Genomic DNA, 17,807 nt, shown 5'->3' on the forward strand with positions numbered 1-17,807 from the left:
TAGGCGGAGCTCTAAGAACTAAAACAGGGGATAAGGGCTCCGTCTGGGCGTGTATAGTTTCAACTACAAGGCAGTCCGGCAGTGCGATCGTAAAACCACCATGGGAATGATAGGAAGTAGAAACTTCGGATCACTATTGTGTTACTGTACAAACTATTCACATGTCCTTTGTTTCTACAGCTTTGGTTTCATTCGTAAGCCGCTGTATACTCCCGCAAAGCGTCATTGAGCTACACAGCTTTCTCTTTCTCCAGCTCTGAAAGTCTGAAAGCGTGAGAGATTCTTTGGCTTGAGTGTAGCGGAGCCTCATTTTGTGCGGCGAAAAACACTGTTTGTAAGAGCGGCTGGAGCGCTCTAGGTCTCGGGGTTGGCAGCGATATCACGGCTTTACGGTTTGCTGGGAACGGCCCTTGCTTTGACAGGATAGCACAGCGAGAGGAAAGGTTAGAGCACGTGTTTTATTGCGATAGCAATTATATGGACAGTCTCGGCTGGTTTTTGCCGTCGCAGTCGCCGCCGTCATGCTTCGTATATGTATATGTGTATATATATAGAGAGGGAAGCCATAAATAAAAGTAATTCAGAAATACTCTCCGACGCGCGGAATCGAACGGCCGACCTCTCGCTCCGAAACGAGCGGCGTTAGACGGCTAGGCCAAGGAGAGTACCGTCTTTCAGCATGCTAACGGCGAGCTATTTATATACACCATTTACTTCAGTGTGCTTTCTTACTGACCACTGAGATGGCGCGAAATGCGCGCGGAGCGCGCTTTAAAGGTCGTCGCCCCACTCCTGCGAATGCAGAAGCTCTTCGCCCTACAGGGCGTGGTCGCCTTCTTGCGCTAATCTCGAGAAAAGAAGGGGGGCGGGTGGGGGGGTGGAGCGGGGGTATGTATGTCTTGTGCTTTCCCCGCGACGTCCGCGCTGAAGTCACAGAGCGTACAAAGGTCACTTCTCTCGCTGCAGCGGCCGCGTTTGCGAAAGGAGCGCGCTGTTCAAACAGAAATAAGTAACCACTGCGACATTTAGTTCGCGCTCGTCCTGTGAGTACCTTTTCGTTCGTTTCATGCGTCCTGCTTTATGTTTCAGCAGTGCGCTTCAAGTATTGAGCTGTGACGCATGATAGTTCGCGCTCGTCCTGTGTGCGTTCTTTTCGTGCGTCCTTTGGGCTCGAGCGACGCGCTGGCAATTTCGAGCTGCTTTCCGTTCTTCGCGTTACATTTCAATTTGTTGCTATCGCATTCATTGCTTCGCCATTGCGACGAAACTGTGACTTTTTTCTACCGTTGTCATACGTGCACTTTTGATCGCGATCAGAGCCAATCCACATAAAGCTGGATCGGGATCACACGGTTACTTTTACTAATTACGAAGCCCGGCAGCGACAATGACGATCGCTCTCTTTGTATCGCGATTTCACTACACGGCTGCGCCAAACTTGATCCGAATTAGCTTGGAGTAGTAAATGATAGTTTCTCGAATTAAAAAAAATTCTGATCCAAATCGGCCCTGGTCGCGGTCAAAAGCGCTCATGCGACACCGGCAATAGTGACCTTGCCTAATTTGTCCTTTTCATATTAGAAAGAACGAAAGAAGGGGAATTTTAACGGCTCGTTTTTCTTTCCTAGAGATATCATTAATTAGAACTAAAATACTAGAAAGCGAAGAAGGAAAGAATAGGGGATGTTATTTGTAGTATAATTATGATGTACATGGGAAAAAAGTAAAGTGGACGAAAAGATGACTTGCCGCCGGCAGGGGCTGCACGTGCGACCTTCGAATTTTTTTAACGTGTACGATGCTCTACCACAGAGCAACGGCGGCGGCCATCCTCCCATCCACTTTATGGGGTATATATGTGCATTTACACCTAGGCGTGTTAGTCAGCGCCGCAGGTGGCCATGACGGCAAGTGTGGAGCACTATTTTCCCCCCTGCTGGCGTCACGAAGTACGTGATCTTTTTACGAGGTGGCAGCTGACCAACAATCACTCGCATACTGCGAGTGATTGGTCGCAGGTTGGGTCCCTGCCAGCGGCAAGTTACCTTTTCGTCCACTTTACTTTCTTCACATTTGCATCATAATTACTACAAATAACATCCCATATACTTTGCTTCGCTTTCTAGACTTTTAGTTCTAATTAATGTTGTCTCATATCAGGAAGGATTGCCTAATGAGAATAAAAAATTGGCCGCGTATCTGCGTGTTTCGCTGCAAATGTCGTCTAAAGACGATAGAAGAGGCGCTGCGTGAGATATGGACGCCATCTGGCAATACGTCGGGAACATGAGTGCTGTGGTGCGGACTCGTAGTCCCGGCGCAGCAGCAGGCGAAGACCGGCGGTGACCAAAACGACTGGCGGGGACGCCAGCCAGCCCGAAGACGTGGTTTGGCGCGAAGCGCTGAATCATAAGAAACGTCCGCACTCAACGAGTACTCTCCACACACTCTTTTATTTACACGTCGCCTGGCTAAAACAGGAATGCCAGAGCGGCGCACCATGGCATTCGTACAGCGCATTTTCAGCGCAGCTTAAGAAACTAGGGTCTTTAGAATTACGTACGCATGCATTTTCTATTAAAGGAACACACTACCTAATACTTACCTAGTGATGTAGTGCCTCAGATATGCGTAATGTTTGCTTTTTGATCGACAATGTACACAAGTATGAACCGAGTGAGCCGTTCAAGATGCCTGGCCCTTTGTCCGAGTGGCTGAATCGAGTGACGTGCCGACAAACAGAAAGATAGACAGACAGAAAGACAGACCAAAATTTCTCCCTTTAAGTATCCCAAGAAAGACTATCGTCTTTAAAAGTGTTCAGACCTTTTTTGCACGTGGGCACAAAAGTGGGAGTCGCATTTGCCATGTATGTTGATGTTATGATGCATATGACTCAGAACGTGTTAGCTACCGTTCTTGGTTACGTTAGTGTCTTGCTCATCTTCTAACGCCGTCACGATGTGGGAAAGGTCATAGGCCAAAAACACGCATGCTAGCAGCTTTCGCAGACCGTGGAATTAGTTGTATTGAGTGACGGATGCTGACTAGGCTGAGGTAATAGCACCCAACTTTCCGGCGTTCTAAAAAACAAAAACAAAAAGTGAAATGCCCACGAGAACTTCTGTTAGTTGTGTTATCAAAATTTGTCTCTTATTAAAAGTTACCTGTTCTTAAAATTGGTGTAGCCTGCTCATACTTACATCTTATTATAACTATTAATAGGCCGTCATTAATCTATGTATGCCCAAACTCAGAAAACACGACAAAACAAATATTTTTTCAACAAAAAGTGTGCTTCTACTCTCAAAAGAAAGCACAAGTTGTTTATTTACTGCCATGTAAATGCAACTCTGTTTTTCAAGCCGTCCTATACATATAGGAGACTGGGCATTAGGGTTGCTATGTTCGGGTGTAGTAAGCCTTGAAACATTTCGCGTGCACACCGACATTGCCCTTCTTCCTCTCCATGACGCATTTCAGACAAAGCACGCGTTTTCCCGGAGAAAGCGGTCGGCATTTCACGTGCACTTCTTCCCCTCAATGCCGTCTTTCAGACAAAGCACGCCTTTGGCCGGAGAAAGCGGTCGACATTTCACGTGCACTTCTTCCCCTCCATGACGTATTTCAGACAAAGCACGCGTTTGCCCGGAGAAAGCGGTCGGCATTTCACGTGCACTTCTTCCCCTCCATGACGTCTTTCAGACAAAGCACGCGTTTGGCCGGAGAAAGCGGTCGGCATTTCGCGTGCACTTCTTCCCCTCCATGACGTCTTTCAGACAAAGCACGCGTTTGGCCGGAGAAAGCGGTCGGCATTTCGCGTGCACTTCTTCCCCTCCATGACGTCTTTCAGACAAAGCACGCGTTTGGCCGGAGAAAGCGGTCGGCATTTCGCGTGCACTTCTTCCCCTCCATGACGTCTTTCAGACAAAGCACGCGTTTGGCCGGAGAAAGCGGTCGGCATTTCGCGTGCACTTCTTCCCCTCCATGACGTCTTTCAGACAAAGCACGCGTTTGGCCGGAGAAAGCGGTCGACATTTCGCGTGCACTTCTTCCCCACTGACGTCTTTCAGACAAAGCACGCGTTTGCCCGGATAAAGCGGTCGGCATTTCACGTGCACTTCTTCCCCTCCATGACGTCTTTCAGACAAAGCACTCGTTTGGCCGGAGAAAGCGGTCGGCCTTTCGCGTGCACTTCTTCCTCTCCATGACGTCTTTCAGACAAAGCACTCGTTTGGCCGGAGAAAGCGGTCGGCCTTTCGAGTGCACTTCTTCCCCTCCATGACGTCTTTCAGACAAAGCACGCGTTTGCCCGGAGAAAGCGGTCGGCATTTCACGTGCACTTCTTCCCCTCCATGACGTCTTTCAGGCAAAGCACGCGTTTGGCCGGAGAAAGCGGTCGACATTTCACGTGCACTTCTTCCTCTCCATGACGTCTTTCAGACAAAGCACTCGTTTGGCCGGAGAAAGCGGTCGGCCTTTCGCGTGCACTTCTTCCCCTCCATGACGTCTTTCAGACAAAGCACGCGTTTGACCGGAGAAAGCGGTCGACATTTCACGTGCACTTCTTCCCCCCCATGACGTCTTTCAGACCAAGCACGCGTTTGGCCGGAGAAAGCGGTCGGCATTTCACGTGCACTTCTTCCCCTCAATGCCGTCTTTCAGACAAAGCACGCCTTTGGCCGGAGAAAGCGGTCGACATTTCACGTGCACTTCTTCCCCTCCATGACGTATTTCAGACAAAGCACGCGTTTGCCCGGAGAAAGCGGTCGGCATTTCACGTGCACTTCTTCCCCTCCATGACGTCTTTCAGACAAAGCACGCGTTTGGCCGGAGAAAGCGGTCGGCATTTCGCGTGCACTTCTTCCCCTCCATGACGTCTTTCAGACAAAGCACGCGTTTGGCCGGAGAAAGCGGTCGGCATTTCGCGTGCACTTCTTCCCCTCCATGACGTCTTTCAGACAAAGCACGCGTTTGGCCGGAGAAAGCGGTCGGCATTTCGCGTGCACTTCTTCCCCTCCATGACGTCTTTCAGACAAAGCACGCGTTTGGCCGGAGAAAGCGGTCGGCATTTCGCGCGCACTTCTTCCCCTCCATGACGTCTTTCAGACAAAGCACGCGTTTGGCCGGAGAAAGCGGTCGACATTTCGCGTGCACTTCTTCCCCACTGACGTCTTTCAGACAAAGCACGCGTTTGCCCCGATAAAGCGGTCGGCATTTCACGTGCACTTCTTCCCCTCCATGACGTCTTTCAGACAAAGCACTCGTTTGGCCGGAGAAAGCGGTCGGCCTTTCGCGTGCACTTCTTCCTCTCCATGACGTCTTTCAGACAAAGCACTCGTTTGGCCGGAGAAAGCGGTCGGCCTTTCGAGTGCACTTCTTCCCCTCCATGACGTCTTTCAGACAAAGCACGCGTTTGCCCGGAGAAAGCGGTCGGCATTTCACGTGCACTTCTTCCCCTCCATGACGTCTTTCAGGCAAAGCACGCGTTTGGCCGGAGAAAGCGGTCGACATTTCACGTGCACTTCTTCCTCTCCATGACGTCTTTCAGACAAAGCACTCGTTTGGCCGGAGAAAGCGGTCGGCCTTTCGCGTGCACTTCTTCCCCTCCATGACGTCTTTCAGACAAAGCACGCGTTTGACCGGAGAAAGCGGTCGACATTTCACGTGCACTTCTTCCCTTCCATGACGTCTTTCAGACCAAGCACGCGTTTGGCCGGAGAAAGCGGTCGGCATTTCACGTGCACTTCTTCCCCTCCATGACGTCTTTCAGACAAAGCACGCGTTTGGCCGGAGAAAGCGGTCGGCATTTCGCGTGCACTTCTTCCCCTCCATGACGTCTTTCAGACCAAGCACTAGTTTGGCCGGAGAAAGTGGTCGGCATTTCGCGTGCACTTCTTCCCCTCCATGACGTCTTTCAGACCAAGCACGCGTTTGGCCAGAGAAAGCGGTCGACATTTCACGTGCACTTCTTCCCCTCCATGACGTCTTTCAGACAAAGCACGCGTTTGCCCGGAGAAAGCGGTCGACATTTCACGTGCACTTCTTCCCCTCCATGACGTCTTTCAGACAAAGCACGCGTTTGCCCGGAGAAAGCGGTCGACATTTCACGTGCACTTCTTCCCCTCCATGACGTCTTTCAGACAAAGCACGCGTTTGCCCGGAGAAAGCGGTCGACATTTCACGTGCACTTCTTCCCCTCCATGACGTCTTTCAGAAAAAGCACGCGTTTGCCCGGAGAAAGCGGTCGGCATTTCGCGTGCACTTCTTCCCCTCCATGACGTCTTTCAGACAAAGCACGCGTTTGCCCGGAGAAAGCGGTCGACATTTCACGTGCACTTCTTCCCCTCCATGACGTCTTTCAGACAAAGCACGCGTTTGCCCGGAGAAAGCGGTCGACATTTCACGTGCACTTCTTCCCCTCCATGACGTCTTTCAGACAAAGCACGCTTTTGCCCGGAGAAAGCGGTCGACATTTCACGTGCATTTCTTCCCCTCCATGACGTCTTTTAGACAAAGCACGCGTTTGGCCGGAGAAAGCGGTCGGCATTTCACGTGCACTTCTTCCCCTCCATGACGTCTTTCAGACCAAGCACGCGTTTGGCCGGAAAAAGCGGTCGGCATTTTGCGTGCACTTCTTCCCCTCCATGACGTCTTTTAGACAAAGCACGCGTTTGGCCGGAGAAAGCGGTCGGCATTTCGCGTGCACTTCTTCCCCTCCATGACGTCTTTCAGACAAAGCACGCGTTTGCCCGGAGAAAGCGGTCGACATTTCACGTGCACTTCTTCCCCTCCATGACGTCTTTCAGAAAAAGCACGCGTTTGCCCGGAGAAAGCGGTCGGCATTTCGCGTGCACTTCTTCCCCTCCATGACGTCTTTCAGACAAAGCACGCGTTTGCCCGGAGAAAGCGGTCGACATTTCACGTGCACTTCTTCCCCTCCATGACGTCTTTCAGAAAAAGCACGCGTTTGCCCGGAGAAAGCGGTCGGCATTTCGCGTGCACTTCTTCCCCTCCATGACGTCTTTCAGACAAAGCACGCGTTTGCCCGGAGAAAGCGGTCGGCATTTCGCGTGCACTTCTTCCCCTCCATGACGTCTTTCAGACCAAGCACGCGTTTGGCCGGAGAAAGCGGTCGGCATTTCGCGTGCACTTCTTCCCCTCCATGACGTCTTTCAGACCAAGCACGCGTTTGGCCGGAGAAAGCGGTCGACATTTCACGTGCACTTCTTCCCCTCCATGACGTCTTTCAGACAAAGCACGCGTTTGGCCGGAGAAAGCGGTCGACATTTCACGTGCACTTCTTCCCCTCCATGACGTCTTTCAGACAAAGCACGCGTTTGCCCGGAGAAAGCGGTCGACATTTCACGTGTACTTCTTCCCCTCCATGACGTCTTTCAGACAAAGCACGCGTTTGCCCGGAGAAAGCGGTCGACATTTCACGTGCACTTCTTCCCCTCCATGACGTCTTTCAGACAAAGCACGCGTTTGACCAGAGAAAGCGGTCGGCATTTCGCGTGCACTTCTTCCCCTCCATGACGTCCTTTAGGCAAAGCACGCGTTTGCCCGGAGAAAGCGGTCGACATTTCACGTGCACTTCTTCCCCTCCATGACGTCTTTCAGACAAAGCACGCGTTTGGCCGGAGAAAGCGGTCGGCATTTCAAGTGCACTTCTTCCCCTCCATGACGTCTTTCAGACAAAGCACGCGTTTGGCCGGAGAAAGCGGTCGGCATTTCGCGTGCACTCCTTCCCCTCCATGACGTCTTTCAGACAAAGCACGCGTTTGCCCGGAGAAAGCGGTCGGCATTTCACGTGCACTTCTTCCCCTCCATGACGTCTTTCAGACAAAGCACGCGTTTGGCCGGAAAAGCGGTCGGCATTTCACGTGCACTTCTTCCCCTCCATGACGTCTTTCAGACAAAGCACGCGTTTGGCCGGAGAAAGCGGTCGGCATTTTGCGTGCACTTCTTCCCCTCCATGACGTCTTTCACTCAAAGAACGCGTTTGCCCGAAAAAAGCGGTCGCCACGTGGCAGCATGAAAAGCAAGCAATGTCTAGGCTTGCACACGTTGAGAATGAGGCCTGCCTGATGTGCTGTAGGTGGCGCTAGTCATCAGCTAATGAAATAGCGATGTTAGAGCGCATCAAGGAAGCGTCCTATATGTGGGACACTGGGCATTAATGGGTTAAATAGGAAAATATTTCATCGCTGACTTGCTGCGAGGTATAGTCGATTCACAATATAGTCGCTGACATTACTTTTCGGACAAATTCTGTATAGTGCGTAAATGGCTCTCGTTGCGTCGATGATTTCATACACAGCTCAATGACCACAGAGAAGCTGATATGTTACTGCAATCACAGTTCAGTAGTCGCATGGTCAGTGCGCGCACTGCTCGCACAGACGCAACATTAAAAGAAGGCCAAATATTAGAAGGTATGATATATGGATGCCGTTAAACAATTGCAAGATCAATTAAATAGAAATGTATTCCTTGTTAAAAGAGCAAAGGACGCAGACAAGAGAGAAGACACGGGCGCTGTCTTTCAACTGAATGTTTATAGGGAACCCAAGGTCAAGCTTGCGGCGGGACTACAGCACCGCGCTGGCCGCGCTGAGGCTCTGTCGGAAAGCACTGCAGTGCATGCGCGGCCGACTCAGCCCCTTTCACGGTAGTGGTAGCGCACGTGCGCACGCGTTCTTCTGTCGGTGCGGGTAACTGGGGGGCCGTAAGCTCGGCACGTTGATCCGAGAGGCTTGCTGTGAGAAGCTGCGCATTTCCGCGATGGCAGAAGCGACCCCGCGGAAGCGCAAGCGAGGTCCGAAGTGTTGCAGTTTAGTGGCCTGCCACAACAGTGCAGACAACACCAAGGCGCACGATCCACGTGTGAAACTGTGTCGGTTCCCGGGCATGTCGCACGAGAAATAAAGGCGGCAAGCATGGATAGCTGACAGCGCTGTCTCGCCTTCTATTTTGGCTGTCTGAGTTCATCGCTTTGGTTCTTTCCGACTACCTGAATCGGTAAGTAACGCAGTGCATGCACGTAGCGACCACAGTAATTATTACTCGCTGTCTACTCGCATTGTGAAAGTCCAGTTACGGTTGTAGGTGCAGGAATTTTGTGTTTTCATTCCCCGTGTTCGTGAGACCTACCCGCCGTTGAACGTTCACACTCGCGTTATACCGTTAGCGTTGCGCGGTTGGTGGAATTCAACTGAACTCGGCACATTGTCAGAAGTTCGGCGCCTGCAATTCACGCGTCGGGAAGGCTGATTTATCACGCCGGAACGGACGTTTGTGCATTTTCAGCAAGCTTTGACATTGTTGACATTGTTGCATCGCTGCACCGGATTCGTCTGGGAGTTGCATTCAATCGCCGCTGTGCACACCTCATCCGCTGTGCGGACAGCCCGAACATCAGCCGTGCGCTCAGCCTCATAAGAAATGAAGAGAACACTGCGTCATTGTGGCGGACCACGTGGACGAGTGGATGGCAGGCCAGCGTCTTCCAGGGGAATACTGCCTTCAGCTCCCTCACTTGCCTTGCGTTTCAATGTGGATGTTCACGGTTACTAGGTTGATTGAGGCTGTGAATCACCTGTGGCCCATACGCGCATAATATCAACTGTAGCATGCAGGTATATGCCACACGTGGCTGAAGGAAAGAGTTTCATGACGTACGCGATATGCGTTTTGCGTTATTATTGCGACAGCAATTATAGGGACACTCTCGGCTGGTTTCTACCGGCGCCGTCATGTCTCGGATATATATATATATATATATATATATATATATATATATATATATATATATATATATATATATATATATATATATATATATATAACGTATGAACAAGGCGATGGTAGGAGAAGGCGACGAAGAAGTGCGCGTGCATTAGAATAAATGCATGGCAACTGAACCACGACGCGTCTCTGTTTTGTAACGTTACACAAGTCGACAGGATCGACCTCATCAACCTGCCATGGCTAAGCCGAAGCCTCCGCTCAACATACCGAAGTACAAGGGAACACCAGAAGACGTCCCCGTCGACAAGTGGCTTCTTCTTTTCGATACGAAGGCGGTAGAGGCATCGTGGACACACAGCGATCGGGTCAGTCAGATCAGCGAATACATCGAAGAGGAAGCGTTCAAGTGGTACCTAACAGAGATTTTCGGCAAAGGCGAGACATGGGACGATATCAAGAGAGGCATGCAAAACCGCTTTGCTACGACCGACGGAGATGCCTTCCGTCTCTTCATTCACTACCGGCTGAAAGGAGGGCAGACCATCAAGGACTACTACGACGAGAAAAAACGACTGGGCTCCTTGGCCGACCTTAAAGAGTGCCACATCATTTCTGGACTGACCGACGGTGTTCCTCCTGATGTGGAACTAGCGCTCGCCGGACTGTCTTTCACCTCGTCATCAGAGTGGCTCGCCGCTGCTCAACGGGTCGAGACATCCTTAAAACGGGTGAGAGGAGTTTCTTTTGCTCGTAATCCTGGCACTACATCAGGAGCTTCACGTCTCTTCAGCAAACCGCAGCAGCCAACGTTGACTTCTCGACCGCGTGCCCCACAAAACGAATGTAGATACTGCTCAGCTGCTGGCTTCCCACGGCAGTTTCATTGGCACAACGAATGTCCGCGCCGTGGCAACGTGTCCGCTATTGAGACAAGACCGGGAAACGAGGAGAGCGACCCAGAGTTTCATTAATACGCTTCAAAGCTCTCATCAACGGAAGGTCAGTAACTGCAATTCTTGATACAGGAGCAACCATTACTTGTATCAGTGAGGATGTGTACAAACAGCTCAAACTTCAGTTGATGAGAGACTCAAGCATCGCTGTCCAGCAAGTTACTTGAAGCCTCAACACCCTCTTAAGTCACCTTACTTGAAGCATTCGAACTTTGGGTCGCGTAAACATTCACTTGCAAATTGGGAATGTAACAAAGAAAGTTTATGTACACGTTCTGCGAGGCATGAGAACGCAATTAATTCTTGGCCTAGACAGCGCTTCGTACTTCAATCTCTCTGTAAATTTGGAAAACAAGTCAGTGACGCAAGGACATCAAAATTTGAACCTACCGGATCATAATGAAAAGCAAACCACTGAAGCCCCGTTGATGAACACCCTGACTTCGGAAAACTTATCAGAGCGTGAATCTGCAGTGCTCGACTCTCTTTTAAACAAGTATGACGAGATCTTTTCGAAATCTCAAACAGATATTGGATGCATCACTACTGAGCAACATAGGATCGCACTTACCAATGCTGTCCCAATTCATCGAGCACCATACAGATGTTCACAGGTAGACAAAGCGGAGATTAACAAACAAGTTGACGCCCTCATTAAGCAAGGGGTCGTGAGGCCTTCGTTGTCCCCCTACGCCGCGCCGGTCATCTTAGCGGAAAAGAAGGGCGAAGGACGTACTCGGCTAAGTATTGTCTACCGCAAGCTCAACGCCATAACGGTACCCGACTATCAACCAATTCCACGTATAGATGATATTCTTGACCACTTGGGAAAGGCGGAGTTTTTCACTACGTTGGATGTAACGTCCGGATACTGGCATGTCCGAATGCATCCCGATGACGTTCAGAAAACTGCGTTTGTCACGGCTAATGGTCATTATGAGTGGTTGGTAATGCCGTTCGGGTTAAAGAACGCTCCGGCTACATTTGAAAGAGCCATGAAATCAATAATAGCCAAACGTCAGCTCACTAATGTTAACAACTACTTTGACGATGTGGTCGTATACTCGGAGACATTTGACGATCATATACGACACCTTGAGGCTTTATTGAAAGCTCTTAAAACCGAGAACGTAAGGCTAAAACGAAAAAAGTGCCAGTTTGCAAGATCCAGCATTGAATACTTGGGCCACAAGATTTCACGTGGAATAGTGACACCTAAGCAAAGTAACGTGGCTGCAATACTCAGATTTCCGACACCTAAACGAAAGAAAGATCTCCAGCGTTTCCTGGGCACTGTAAACACTTACAGACAGTACATCCCTCATTTCAGCGATATCGCTCTTCCCCTCACGAAGCTACTCTGCAAAGGCAGCAAGTGGTCGTGGACAGAAGCATGCGAGCAAGCCTTTCGGGAACTGAAGGAGCGAATGACTGAAGAACCGGTGCTTCGCATATACGATCATTCTATACCATGTACTGTGTACTGTGACGCGTCTGCCGAAGGCATTGGTGCAGTGCTGAAGCAGCCTGACGACAAAGGCAAGGAACATCCCATTGCCTATTATTCCCGCAAACTACTGAAGCATGAGATGAACTATGCTATTACAGAGAGAGAATGCCTTGCCATTATAGATGCCATTGATAAATGACATTGCTACCTTCACGGAAAGCCATTCACTGTCGTAACGGACCACTCTGCACTTCAGTGGTTGAAGAATGTTAAGAATCCTCAAGGTCGTCTCTTCCGGTGGTCTTTAAAGCTGTAACATCAAACATCAAAAAGGCGTAAGCAACGTAGAAGCGGATACACTCTCCAGAGCCCCATAGTTCAAATTCTGTCACACGACGAACTTCAACGATGCACCAATGAGCACCCAAGAGGACCGTATTCATTGGAAAACAACATAGTCATCGTCAAAAGAAAAGGACTAAGGAAGATATATGTGCCACATGAACTGCGCCCTACCATTCTTAAGAACGCACATCAACATTTCGGGCATGTCGGAGTGAAGAAGACACTGTCACTCCTGTCTCCACAATACTACTGGCCGGATATGGTAACCGATGTTGCCACCTATATTCGGCACTGCGATACATGCCAGAGATGCAAGAAGACGAAAACAAAGAAGTATGGGACACTTGAATCACTGCCTCCAGCTTTTGACCTCTTCGCAATGGACACCATCGGAGGATTTTCTGGATACGGCTCATCAAAAAGGTTTATCCATCTGGTTATTGATCATGCTACTCGCTACATATGGGCGTTCGCTCATAAAAGTGAAAACAGTGACGCCTACATCTCATGCCTGAAAACCATTTTTGCTGCGGGAAAACCAAGGAAGTTCCTTTCAGATCGTGCAACGGGATTCACTGCAGGAAAATCTAAGCAGTTCCTAAAGCACAACCGAATACATCAACTCTTCACTTCATCTCATCATCCGCAATGCAATGGTATGAATGAGCGGACAAACCAGACCATTGTAACCAGACTTAAATGTAAGATCAAAGACGAGCCACGGAAGTGTTGGACAAAACTGCTCCCGGAAGTAATAGACGAGTACAACAGAACGCCCCACGAAGTTACCGGCTACGCACCTTCATTCCTGATGTATGGAATTCCATCGTATCCAACTATTCTGGAACAACGAGAAGAAACTGTTGAAGAAGCGCGGAAAGCTGCGGTTAACAATTCCATCGCCTACCACAATACGAACAAAGTCATCTATGATAGGAAATTTCTCCCGATTGAGTTCCAAGTCGGTGACTTTGTCCTTTACGAGACACCATGGCATCCCAACAACGGCAAACTGAGTTCCATCATGGAAGGTCCTTACAAAATTCTACGCAAGGTCTCACCAGTGAACTACGAGATCAACCGCTCTGTGTCTCCTTTAGGTAGAAACTCTGATATTGTTCATGTTAGCAAACTGCTGCGTTATTTTGTACCTTCTGAACTGCGACTTTCTCGGGGGGAGGGGGAAAAGTGTAACGTATGAACAAGGCGATGGTAGGAGCAGGCGACGAAGAAGAAGTGCGCGTGCATTAGAATAAATGCATGGCAACTGAACCACGACGCGTCTCTGTTTTGTAACGTTACATATATATTTAGTGTGAGCATTATTCATATGCTTCATCCTCTCACCTGTAAATACTCATCATCACCACTTGGGTCTGAGTAGCGGGGCTCAGGCTCGAGATAAATAAAGAAGAGTCTTTCGGCTTGACCGTCGTCTCACAAGTGGTGGATTGTGCTGTACGATTCCTCAGTCCTCTGGCTCTACCGGTGGCGCTACGCCTTCCACTTCAATACACCCCTGGAGCTCCGTTCAGGTCGCCGTTTGAACTCGGAGACATCGGCAATGTCGCACGACGAGAACTCCAACGCTGGACCATCCACGACACCTGCCCCGTCAGGAAACCCTTCCTGCTTGGTTACCACCCCTCAGAAGGATCCACCGGTGTTCGCTGGCCTTCGTGGGGACGACGTCGAAGACTGGCTGGAGCAGTACGACCGCGTCAGTGCACTCAACCACTGGGACGACCCTGCAAAACTTACTCGTGTCGCCTTCTACCTGACGGGTGTAGCCAAGACTTGGTTTTTCAACCACGAGTTGGACTTCGTCGATTGGACCTCCTTTAAGCACCAGCTACGACAGATTTTCGCGAACCCTTCAATCCGCTCCGACATCGCGAAAAAGAAATTAGCGGAGCGTGTCCAGCAAACCGGCGAGTCATACACTTCCTACATAGAAGATGTCCTCGCCCTTTGTCGCCGCGTGAACAGCTCAATGACGGAGACGGACAGGGTGCGCCACCTGCTCAAAGGAATTGGCGCTGCGGCATTCAACGCCCTTGCAGTGCAGAACCCCACTACCGTCTCGGAAATTGTCGTCACGTGTCAGCGCCTTGATGAGCTCCATCTGCTCCGTTTGCAGCCTGACACATCTCATCTGAGCGCAACCAATGACACCGAGCTGCGCAGCTTGATTCGTTCCATCATACGAGAGGAACTCCAAGCACAGGCTACGTCTTACCCTCTTGAGCTCCGTACGACATCTCCGGGCAGCAGCCTCCGCAACATCGTCCGAGAAGAACTTGTTGCCATGAGGTGTACGGAAATTCCCAGGCACGACCCCGTACCGACACCAACTTATGCCCAGGTTGCGGCCCTAGCGCCTCCTCAACAGATACCACCCCACGCGCCCACAATGCACGGTTCCGTGAATGCTTTGTCACCACGACCGTCGCTTTCCCCTCCCAACGCCTGGCGCCCACCTCGACCAGTATGCTACTATTGTGGAGTCCGTGGCCATATTTCCCGGTTTTGCCGACGCCGTCAACAGGACGAAAGACGGGGTTACGACTACCATGAACGAGACGAGTTTCCTGCTCCGGTTCCACAATACAGTCGCCCCTACCAAGCTTACGAACGTCGTTCTGCATCTCCGCAGAGCCTCAACGGAGCCGCTGCTTCCCGTTTTCCGCGTCGCCGCTCTCCATCACCCATGCGCCGCTCCTCTTCTCCCCTTCGACCAGCTACTTCGGCCTCGGGCCATCGCCCGGAAAACTAAATTGTGCAGCTTTGGGAGGGGAAGCTGCATTGTTCGGGCTAAGTCAAACTCCTCCGCAGCGGCCCTCAAATGTACTGTTAGTATGTGCTGAAGGTGTATGGACTGAAGCATTGGTAGACACGGGGGCAGCACTTTCCGTTATTAGTATCGAACTGTGCTCTCGCTTGCGAAAGGTAAAAACCCCGTATACTGGCCCTCCCCTTCGGTGTGCCAATGCAGTTCTTGTTCGGCCTATTGGTGTGTGCACAGCGCGAGTTTTCATCGACGGCATACTTCATCACATTCAGTTTCTCGTCCTGCCGTCATGTACGCACACACTAATTTTGGGATGGGACTTTCTCTCCTCAGCGTCGGCCGTGATATCTTGTCAACAGCGAGTCGTTCATATGACGGACACGGAATTTTCATCTCATGACGATGTTCGCAAACTGCGTTTCCTCACGGCGGTCGATTGTTCCATTCCACCTGGCGACGAGAATGTTCTGACGTTGACGTCCGATACCATCGTTAATGGTGATGTGTTTCTCGCTCCATGCGATCGCTGGATAACCCGAGGAATTGTCATTGCGCCTAGCTTGGTCAGGTTTCATGACAGCAGAGCGTTGGTCACTGCACGTAACCCTACATCTTCACCACTTGTTCTGCCCCAAGGTAGCGTTGTGGCTTGCTTTGCTGACACAGAACCTCTTGCCCTGATGCCTCTTCACACAGATCCACCACCGTCGCCTACTACTATCAACGACCATGCGACAACCACTGCTTTAACAGCCACCATCAACCCTGATCTCCCTGCGGCGCAAAAGGAAGATCTCTTAGCACTACTTCGAAAACACAGTGCTTCTTTTGACATCCACTCCAAGCTTCTGGGTCGCACATCCGTCGCCGTGCACCGCATCGATATCGAGGGCAATTCCATTGTGCGCCGCCGACCATACCGCGTCTCCTCCGCAGAGCGTAAAATCATCGAGGACAACGTCGCTGACATGCTGAAACGCGACATCATTCGGCCATCGTCCAGTTCTTGGTCGTCGCCTGTTGTGCTCGTCCGGAAGAAGGACGGCTCGGTACGATTTTGCGTCGATTATCGAGCTCTCAATAAGATCACGCGCAAAGATGTATATCCGATGCCGCGAATTGACGATGCCCTCGACTCCCTTCAGGGCGCTGAATATTTCTCAAGCCTTGATCTTCGATCAGGGTATTGGCAAATACCTATGCATGAAGTGGACAAGGACAAGACGGCCTTTGCAACACCCGATGGCCTCTATGAGTTCAATGTAATGCCCTTCGGTTTATGCAACGCTCCGGCAACGTTTGAACGTATGGTCGACACGGTTCTTCGTGGCCTGAAGTGGAAGACCTGCTTATGTTATCTTGATGACATCGTTATTTTTTCTTCCACTTTCCGCCAGCATCTCGAGCGATTGGACGAAGTTCTGACGTGCATTTCTAACGCTGGGCTTCAACTCAATACAAAAAAATGTCATTTTGCCAGAAAGAGCATCATTGTATTGGGCCACCTTGTTAGCAAAGATGGTGTTCGTCCTGATCCTGACAAGGTGACTGCCGTTACATGCTTCCCTCGCCCTGAAAATCAAAAGCAGTTACGAAGTTTTCTCGGCCTCGCGTCGTATTTTCGCCGCTTCATCCGCGACTTCGCCTCCATCGCGTCGCCCCTGCACAAACAGCTGACGTCGGGCACAGCCTTCACTTGGACCACCGAATGCGACATCGCTTTTGACACCCTCAAGGCGGCACTGACATCTGACCCCGTCCTCTGTCATTTCGATGAGCACGCCCCTACTTGTCTACACACCGACGCTAGTGGGCATGGCATCGGTGCCGTCCTCCTACAGCGTGATTCAACTGGTCGAGATAGAGTCGTTGCCTACGCCAGCCGCGCACTCACAACTGCTGAACAAAACTACTCCATCACAGAGCAGGAATGCCTGGCTGTAATTTGGGCCGTACAGAAATTCCGCCCATATCTTTACGGACGCCATTTTACCGTAATTACAGACCACCACGCGCTATGCTGGTTGTCATCACTTAAGAATTTGTCCGGACGCCTCGGCCGCTGGGTGCTCCGGCTACAGGAGTATTCATTTGACGTCCTTTACAAATCTGGGAAAAAACACCAAGATGCCGACGCCCTCTCTCGTTGCCCTCTGCCACTAACATCTCCGTGCAAGCCTCTTCATTGCTCCTCCCATGAAGAAGACGCTACGCGTCCACTTACGTTATCGGCACTAGCGGTTGGTGGCCCGCTTCCTTACAGTCGCCACACGCAGCTGGCCTCCTGTCAACAGCAAGATCCATACTGCCATCGCATTATTCAGCGACTCTGCGGAATGTCTCCACCGCCTAATGCCAGGTTGCGCCGACAACTCAAGCAATTCAAGCTTGAAAATAATGTGCTGCACCGATACGTTTACAATGATGATGGACACCGGTGGGTTCCCGTACTTCCACGCTCGCTTCGTACGCAGATCCTTGAGGCCTTCCACGACGACCCATCTGCTGGCCACTT

The 17,807-nt window shown here is 50.7% G+C and overlaps 1 protein-coding gene across 1 annotated transcript in view; it reads right to left on the bottom strand.

Annotated features, from left to right (window-relative positions):
* LOC119397087 (uncharacterized) overlaps positions 1-17,807 on the bottom strand; it is a 279,847-nt gene that overhangs the window by 136,394 nt on the left and 125,646 nt on the right. The gene's annotated exons all lie outside the window — the stretch shown is intronic.

This window comes from Rhipicephalus sanguineus, chromosome 6 (assembly GCF_013339695.2).
Source record: "Rhipicephalus sanguineus isolate Rsan-2018 chromosome 6, BIME_Rsan_1.4, whole genome shotgun sequence".
Classification (NCBI taxonomy): domain Eukaryota; kingdom Metazoa; phylum Arthropoda; class Arachnida; order Ixodida; family Ixodidae; genus Rhipicephalus; species Rhipicephalus sanguineus.